The sequence below is a fragment of the Protopterus annectens genome, chromosome 16.part0 (genome assembly GCF_019279795.1).
Source record: "Protopterus annectens isolate FY-2018-M chromosome 16.part0, PAN1.0, whole genome shotgun sequence".
NCBI classification, from domain to species: domain Eukaryota; kingdom Metazoa; phylum Chordata; order Ceratodontiformes; family Protopteridae; genus Protopterus; species Protopterus annectens.
Window position 1 is genome coordinate 74256549 of NC_056750.1, and position 9947 is coordinate 74266495.

Below are 9947 nucleotides of genomic sequence, written 5' to 3' on the forward strand. Positions count from 1 at the left end.
CACAGGCTTTTAAACCAGAAAGTTGAAAGAGATGTAAAAACTGCCCAGACAACCAATAAACTACAATTTCTGGGCCAGAAACCACTCTTGTGGTAGATAGGCTAACTTGTGCTTACCCCTCCCACTGATAAGCTAGAAGGCTTCCCTCCAACACAGAAAGGCTTGGGGGCACCGAAGGTTACAAACAGTCCTGGATACAGCAAATCTGTATCTGGACTAGACTAGTTACAGGAAAGGTGGGAAACAAGCGCAAACATGGGCTTTTAAACCAGAAAGTTGAAAGAGATGTAAAAACTGCCCAAACAGCCAATAAACTACAATTTCTGGGCCAGAAACCACTCTTGTGGTAGATAGGCTACCTTGTGCTTGCCCCTCCCACTGATAAGCTAGAAGACTTCCCTCCAACACAGAAAGGCTTGGGGGCACCGAAGGTTACAAACAGTCCTGGATACAGCAAACCTGTATCTGGATTAGACTACTTACAGGAAAGACAGAAAACAAGCTTGGAATTTATATATATATATATATATAAATTTTTTTTTTTAGTTAAGTGATTTGGCTTTCTCAAAAAGTTCTCTCTGTATTAGAAAGAATTAGCTAATGACAGTAGCAAACACGCTTTAAATACAGTACAAGCTGGCACACTTGTGTGTAGCAATATTAAGGCAAATACAGTTTAAATAAATGCAGATAAGTTAAACATTACAAAAACAAGTTTATGAAAAATCAAATAAGAGCACTTGAACACTTAAAAGCACACAGAACAGCAAATTAAGGTATTAAGGTAGAAGACAGTTATGTAAGAGCAGCTCAAGAAGGTATAAGTATTTTTTTTTGTGGAGAGGGAGGGAACAGAGCAGATTAAAATGCTATAGGGGATGTCCTTCCCAAGTGCTCTCTCTGTACACAGCAGAGGAGATGGGACTGGTAGGAGTGTCTGAAATCAAAATATGATTTCACTGTACTCAGTTCAGTGAGCAAATCAGATGGGCCCAGTAGGAGTGTCCAAAAACAGATTTACAGCAGAGGCGGGTAATTCCAAAGCCACCAAGATTAATACCACAACAAGAACAGGGACAGGGGTGGGAGACTAACTGCAGCTAGACAGGGAGTACAGTATTCAAGTGAAATAATTATTTACAAATTTCTAATCTTAAATAAGTGCAAAGAAAAGTATACTTAAATCAGCTTTTGTCAGTTTATTTATGCAGGTGAATCTCAGCAGCCAACCACTCGGAAGATGAGCAGAATAATTAAAAAATGTGACCAACACAGATTATAATGCAAGGAGAAACCCCCAGACTAAGTTAACACAGAATTTCAAAAGCAGTCTAACAATTTTCAATGTATCCAGATGGCTACACTTTTTCACACTTCAGGCAACTAACTGCAGCTAGACAGGGAGTACAGTATTCAAGTGAAACAATTATCTACAAATTTCTAATCTTAAATAACTGCAGAGAAAAGTATACTTAAATCAGCTTTTGTCAGTTGATTTATGCAGGTGAATCTCAGCAGCCAACCACTCGGATGATGAGTTGGTGTTTCAACTGGACAAATCACACCTTGTTGCACCATTTTATTTAGCTCAGCTTTGACTCTGTCCTGCATGGCTATTGGATATTTTTGTGCTGGCCTGATAACTGGACTGACCTCTGGGTCTAACTTCATGGAGTACACAACTGGAAATTTGCCTAGTTTGTCTTCAAAAAGGTCAGCATAGGTGGAAAAATGTGCTGGACAAAATTAGAGTTGTGTTTTTTTAAACTAACACGATGGACTTCCTTATTAAATGAAAGCAGTCCCATTTTCAAACTGTCTCAGAGCCCTAATAATGACTGAACGTGCCTCTTGAAGACATAAAATAACAAGTCGTAGCTTCTTCCAACAGAGTAACATGAAAGCACTACTAAGCCTTCAGTTTGAATTTCTTCATCTCCATAAGCAGCAAGATTCACATACCTTGCCAAATCAAGCCTTTCACCATGACACACTCTAGCAAATGTTTCTTCTGACATAACATTGCACTTGGAACCTGTGTCAACTTTGAGCACTATGGGTTTGCCATTTATCCATACAGTACAAAATACTTCATTTGTTGCCCTTAAATCTACTGCACTGACTGTTTCATGAAGCACTGACACACCTTTGACATAAAGAGTAGGGTTGCAGCTTTCTAATTGATCAACTCATTTCTTAAAACCCATTAACCCACCCTTAGTAGAAGCCTTTTCAAAGCTATGTGAAGATGACATTTATGAGTTATTTAATGACTGTGATGGGAAGTATGAACGTAAAGTTTTTTATAATTTGAACAAAGAACTGGCTGCTTTGAATGAACTGGTTGAGCGTGATGATTTATACATACGACCAGCAGATAAGGGTAGGTCCATCATAGTGATGGACACAGTAGCCTATGTGAGAGCTATGAATGATATTTTACTGGATGTGACAGTTTACCTGGTTTGTGATTTGACGCATATCTCATCCAGGATAGAGAGACTGAAATCCTATCTCTATGACCTTCTGTTAGAAGGGAGGATAGGCAAGGATCTGTATGATTATTTTTGTGTTGATCACAGGATAGGCAAGGATCTGTATGATTATTTTTGTGTTGATCACAGGATAGGCAAGGATCTGTATGATTATTTTTGTGTTGATCACAGGATAGGCAAGGATCTGTATGATAATTTTTGTGTTGATCACAGGATAGGCAAGGATCTGTGTGATTATTTTTGTGTTGATCACAGGATAGGCAAGGATCTATATGATTATTTTTGTGTTGATCACAGGATAGGCAAGGATCTGTATGATTATTTTTGTGTTGATCACAAGATAGGCAAGGATCTGTATGATTATTTTTGTGTTGATCACCCCAAAATACCTGTAATTTATGGGTTGCCTAAGGTGCATAAGTCTCTGATTAATCCACCGATGAGACCGATAGTATCTGGAAGAGGTTGGGCAACTGAGCCCATTTCAATCTATGTAGAGAAACAACTTAGGCCTCTAATAGATACAGTAGATACTATATTATTAGACACAAAACACTTTCTCAAAGGTTTAGCGAACTGGTCTGAAACAAATGGTGACCTAGATTATATTCTAGTTACTATGGACGTGGTGTCACTATTCACGTGCATTCCAAATGATACAGGTATTGATTTTATCAGACAGTTTTTGACGGTAAGATCAGAATTCAACACAAAGTTGAACTGCTGTGTTACTTATTGGAGCTCATGTTGACTAATAACGTCTTCATGTTTGATGACAAATATATTATTCAGAAAGTGGGAGAAGCTATGGGCACCATGTGCGCAAACAGTTATGCAAACATGGTACTTGCCCAATGGGAGTACATGTGTGTTTTTAATGATTGTAACCTATTTAAGGAAAATATTTTATATTACAATAGTTTTGTGGATGTGTTTCTTTTGTGGGGCTCTACCACCCAGGAGCTGAGGTCCTTTGTAGTTTATTTAGAGAGCACTACAGATTTTTTGAGGTTCACGTACAGTGAATCGAATATTAATGCTGAATATCTTGATGCCAGTGTTCAGAGGGTACAAGGTGGTTAGTCACCAGAATATTTGAAAAAGGTAAACAACAAGCTGTACTCTAAGAGTATGCACCCCAAGAAGACTAAAATGAATGCTATGAAAGGGCAGTTTTACAGGTCAGCAAGGCTGCATAATAGAGATAGTGACATGTACATCCATTTTGATACTCTGTTTGAGGAATATAAACAAAGGGGGTATACACAGTTTGATGTTGGAACAGCACAGAATGATGTGATTGTACATAAATCTGATAGAGCTAGACCTTACTACAGTACAGAGAATGTTGGTACGTCAGTGCACCCTGAGTGGAATGATACCCTTAGGATGTATATTAAGTATTCAACTGATGTGGACTCTGTATGTAACATAATTAAAAGGCATTGGAAAGTCCTTACCTCAGACCCTAAGCTCAAGGATGTCTTAGATGAACAACCACATTTTACCTATAAGAATAATGTCTCTGAAGAAACGCTTGTGTTATAAACCTCTATCACTGAACAGTGAAGTCAATACAGCTACACCAGGAACTCATGCATGTGGAAAATGCAATGTCTGTAGTTATATTAGGACTGACAATGTTTTTATGCATACTATGAATGGACATTTGTATACTTTTGATGTATCTGCTAATTGTAATAGCAACAATATGATATACCAGGCAGTATGTGAAATATGTGGTTCCTACTATGTGGGTATGACAATTACACAATTAAGAAATCGTATCAGGGAACATGTATATGCCATCAATAGAAAGGATGGCAGAAACACTCTTGCCAAACATGTATTGAAACAAGCGAATGAGCATGTGTTTAGATTTTTGGTTTTGGAGCTTGGCAAAATAACAGAAAGAGGTGGTGATGTTAAGACCCACGTTCACTGCTTAGAAATTAAATGGATATATAACTTGGCTGTAAATAGTGGCAAGGGTTTAAACTGTAGTGTTCCCTTAAAGCCTGCACTGAGCTCTAGGGCTTTAAGGTAATTGAGCCTATTATTTAATTACTATCTTATAAAATCATGGTGGATTGTGTGCATGGTAGATCTGATGTAGCACCATTCATTGCGAAAGCGCTCATCTCATTTGTTTCCTTTGATTTACAGTGGCTTTACTGTGGATTTTATTGTGTTTTATTATTTTTTATTGTTTATTAAAGAGTACTTCTGCTACACACTGGACTTTGTCATTTTCCAGTACCTTATTTCTTAAAATGTTCCAATTTATTAAAAGAATGTGAGCCTTTGGATTTACAAAAACTTTTGAAATGATTAAATTTATTGCATTTGTGGCATTGCTGACCAAAAGCTAAACATTTCTCCCTTCTAGATTCATGACCTTCTCAACAATTGACAGTTGGCAATGAAACTGGGTTGGGACCCATGCTATGAGTTTGCTGACTCACTTTTATGCTTCACTGAGTCTGTGTGAAATCTGGAAGTTTCTGGAAAGCTCTGGAGTTTACCAGTGAGTGCTGCAGGGGCTACAGTTGCTGCCATGTGCTTGGGCCTGTTTCTTTTAATAACATGCTGCATACTATCAACATGAGCTTTGTCACTGTGCTTTCTAGAGCTGTTCTCATTTGTAGGCATATTTGTGTGCTTTTCTGTGAGCTCATATATCTGACAAATCTCAATGGCCTTATTCAAAGTTAAATCACTGTCACAAGGCAAAATCTTTCTCACAGCATCATCTTTAATACCAGACACAAGTCTGTCCTTTATCAACTCAGCCCTTAAATCACCAAATCTGCACGTTTTAGCATTATTTCTCAAATCAGTTATAGATACTGCAAAAGTTTCACCAGGCTTTTGATCCCTTGTGTAAAATAAATGCCTTTCCATTGTAACATTTGTCTGGGGGTTACACATTTCTCTAAATTTACGTCCTCCCTGGACTCAGCTTGTACCACTAGGGTGTCCCAGGCTGCGCCCTACATGAACTCCAAGAAGAGCTAAACCCAAACATAAAACTACTGTTCAATCTCAGCCTTACTACAGGATATATGCCCAAAGAGTGGCGTACAGCAACAGTGGTCCCTCTCCATAAAGGTGGTGCCTCAACGGATCCTGGAAACTATCGCCCCATAAGGCTGACTAGCTTGGTCTGCAAAGCTATGGAAAGGATCATCATGGACCTCATAAATAAAGATATTGGGGACCTACAGACACTGGATCCTACCCAGTTCGGCTTTGTTAAGGGCAGATCCTGCCTCTTAAACCTGGTTGATTTCTTTGAAACAGTCACCAAGGCCATTGACGAGGGGAAGGTGGTCCACACAGCCTACTTGGACCTCGCAAAAGCCTTCGATACAATACCCCACTCGGGCATTATAGATAAGCTCACCAGCTTAAATATAAACCCCTATGTCACTAGATGGATTGCAAACTGGCTCAAGGACAGAACCCACATGGTTAGAATTGCTGGAGCCATGTCAGACTCCAAATCAGTTACAAGTGGTGTCCCACAAGGCTCAGTCCTGGGACCTCTCTTGTTCGGTATATATTTCTCGGAGGTACAGGCCAACATGGAAGGACTGTGGCTGACCAAGTTCGCAGATGACTGGAAACTGGGCGCCATAATCGACTCTCCAGCTGACACAAGCACCCTCCAAAAGGGCCTCATAGAAACAGACAACTGGTGCCAGAGCCATGGCCTCAAGCTAAATGCCAAAAAGTGTATAGTCATCCCCTTTGGCAAAAACAAAGTGCCCACAAATTACCACATAGGTGGAAATCCATTAAGTACAGAAGAAGTAATTAGGGACCTGGGGACCCAAGTTGATAGCAATCTCTCATTTGACAACCACGTGGCCAAAGTGGTTAGAAAAACATTTTATATAGCCCACCTAATCATGAAGGGATTCACATCTAGATCAGGGGAGGTCATCGTGCCTCTTTACTCATCCCTCATCAGGCCCATAATTGAGTACAATGCCCCTTTTGGGATGTACCTTACTAGACACCTGCAGCAACTGGAAAGACCCCAAAAGTACCTCACCAAGGGGATCAAAGGGCTCAAACAGATGCCATATGCTGCCCGGTTAAAGAAACTCCAGCTCTACTCAGTGGCATACCGCCTGTTCAGAGGCAATCTGTGCCTGACGTATAAAGCCATGTCCAACCCGGAATTAATGGACATGTTGCACCTCAGAAAATCCAAATCCCATTGAGCTACGCGCTCGAGAGACTTGAACCTCAGCACTGAAATAAATAGGACATGCTGGAGACACAGATTCATAACCCAGAGGCTCCATTCACTCTGGAATAAAATCCCAGTCCAGGTTAGTCAGAGTCCCTCATTGAGTCTCATCAAGAGGAATCTTGATGAGTGGATGGGAGATCATAGGTTTACCCCGGGTATCACTTATGTGTCACTGTTAGACAGAGGCACAGTATAGTAACCTCGAAAAAGGGCATAGCAAAATAAATTTAAAATGGGTGGTGAAAGCCAAACACATTCTGGCTAAGCTTATAAATGCCATAGGGCAGATAGCCTAGTATGAACCTATGAACCTATGATGGTTTCCCCTTCTCCAGTACGGATAGCAGGTGCATACACAAATAAATGTTCCCTTTCTATGGCTTCTGACCCAGCTAAATTAAGTAGAATAAATGCCTTTGTATGGTCATCTTTATCAGAAAATGCAGCCTGTTTGAAAATGCCATATTCTTGCTCAAACACTCTCCAGTTCTCAGCAATATTACTGTCAAACACAAGTGCACTGGATTTAAAACTGTTCTGTGGGTTTGTAATAACATTCAAATGCACAATAAACCCTTTGAAATACTGTACTTTGCAAAATATGCCCTGTAATGGCTGTACTTTTGCGAAATAGCTTTACTGTGACACTGCACAAACATGCAAACACTTTATACACTTCTTATACCTCAGATATCTTTGCTTTATACAAAGAAATAAATGCTTCGCGAAAATACGGTCATTTCCCCTTATTTTACTCATTTTATGCAATTTGGACTTTATTTCAAACATTTTCCGTAGTAATTTGAATATTTTATGAATATCATATATATCAGTTTATGCTAACATCATTTAGAATGTTCTGTATGCCTTGTTTCATATTTTACGAAAAAGAAATGGTGCTGAGCAAGTTTTAATATCTAAAATTAGTTTCTGACCTTTTTGCAAAGTACGCACATTTTAGGGATGATTCATTGCTCTATATTCCACCAGTTCCAAGGAAGTGCCTTAAGTAATTTTAGCCATGCCCTTTAGACATGTCACTTCTGACACCATGTCCTTTTTTAGACATGCCACTTCTGACATTATGTCACTCGTCTCTCACTAACATAGATGACAAGCAGGCGGGGTATTTCATTTAGATGCTTTAATACATAGAAACACATCAGGATGGATAACAGCATCATAAAATACGAACAAACTAGTTAACAGACAGACTTTACATACATACATGCTTACATCTCAACAGCTCACTACAAAATGGCAGTCAAGCTTGCACATGCTCAGTATTTATACACTTGTGCAAGCCCTTGGGTAGCTTCTTAAAGGTACATACACAGACATTGATCTACAATACCTCTTGCAATATTCCACATGAGAAAAATTGTGTGGTACCTGAAATGTCTTTTATTCCAGAATCAACATCTCCTGATGTTTCAAATTCCAATTTTGGAATTTGTGAAAAAGGAGATTTTGTGGAGACTCAAAATTTCTCAGAATCCAGATCTTCCATTCTCCCTTTCTGCTCCAGCACAAGCAGCCATAGCAGACAAATTTTGCTTGGGGAGCAATGCCCAAAGTGATAAAAGTACATGGTCCTTGGAACAAAAAAGACAGACCAAATACAATAACATAAAAGATGTCAGCTCTTATAAATGCTCTCAATTCTCTTAACCATACGTGGTCTCCATGACTTCTTCAAATGTTTACAGACAACACCACAGTAATGTGGTACATAAACAAGCAAGGGGAACCAGATCCTACCCTCTGTGCAGACTGCCTACGGTAGGCTAGGGTAAAGCTTTTCAGCACAATCTCACTCTACAGCATACTGTCAGAAAATATCTATGTGGCAGACAAACAGAGCATAACCAGGACAGACCCTCATGAATGGAAACTGAATATGGGGGAGGGGGGGGTCTTCCAATACTTGATTAAGCTGCAAGGAACACCTCAAACTGAGCTCTTTGCTTCCACTCATAACAATCAGATGGCAAAATTCTGCTCCATGACTCCATGCAAGAAAGCCTGGAAAACAGATATTCTTTTTCTTTTCCTTAGAAAGGAATGTTCCTGTATGCTATGATTTTCCACCCCTTTCCCTAATATCCAGGATAATTCTGAAGATTCAGAAAGACTCCTCAAAGATAATGGTGGTGACTCCTTTCTGGTCCAGGAAACAGTGGTTTTCCCTTCATTTGGAAATGGCCAGGGATGGTTACCACAAGCTTCTTCACAGACTGGATTTACTCTCACAAGATAGGGGTGCTTGATACATCCCTACCCCAAATATCTATAACTGACTGCCTGGACGATAAAATTTTAATACCTTTTAGGCACCATTTCTCTGAGGATGTGCAGCTGGTATTAATGAAGACAAAAAAGCCTGCTACTAGAAAATCATATATTAGCAAATGGAAAAGGTTTTCTAGTTGGTACCAACAAAAGGACCTGCATGCATTCAGGGCTAGTGTTTCTCTGGTTTGACAGTACTTGTGTGAGCTACTTACTTCTCAATCAAGGTTCACTTGTCAACCATTTCAGCATGTCTACCCATAGATTCCCCTCTTTCAACAGAACCTCATGTGAAAATGTTTTTAAAGGGGTATTGCAAAAGAAGTCTCAGAGGAAACGTGACTTCTCCTTTGGATCCTAATTTTATGTTAAGAAAAACTAAGTCTTGCTCTATTTGAAACAATTTATCAGGGTAACTTGAAGTTATTAACATGGAAAACACTCATTAATTGCTCTGACCTCTGCACAGAGTATCTGTGTTGCAAGCTCTTATGGTGGGTCAGTGATATCCCATTTTCCATAAAGATAGGGTTTCTTTAAGAAGTAATCATTCATTTATGCCTAAAGTGGTATCCAAGTTTACCTTAAACTAAGTTATCCATCTCCCTTTCTTCTTTCCAGGACCTAAAAATGAGTGAGAAAGGACTCTTCATACCCTGGATGTCCACAGATATCTCAGGTACTATCCTGACAGAACAAAATCTTTCAGAACTTCTGATCAGGTATTCATTTCTTTTGAAGGTAGGAAAAAAGGACAATGTGTCAAAACAGACTATTTTAAAATAGTTTTGCCATACTATTACTTTTTGTTATACCCACCACAACAAAACAATTCTAGGCAGGGTTAAGGCTCATTCTACTAAGGCGTTGGCTTCATCTGTGGCATTTTTTTAGAA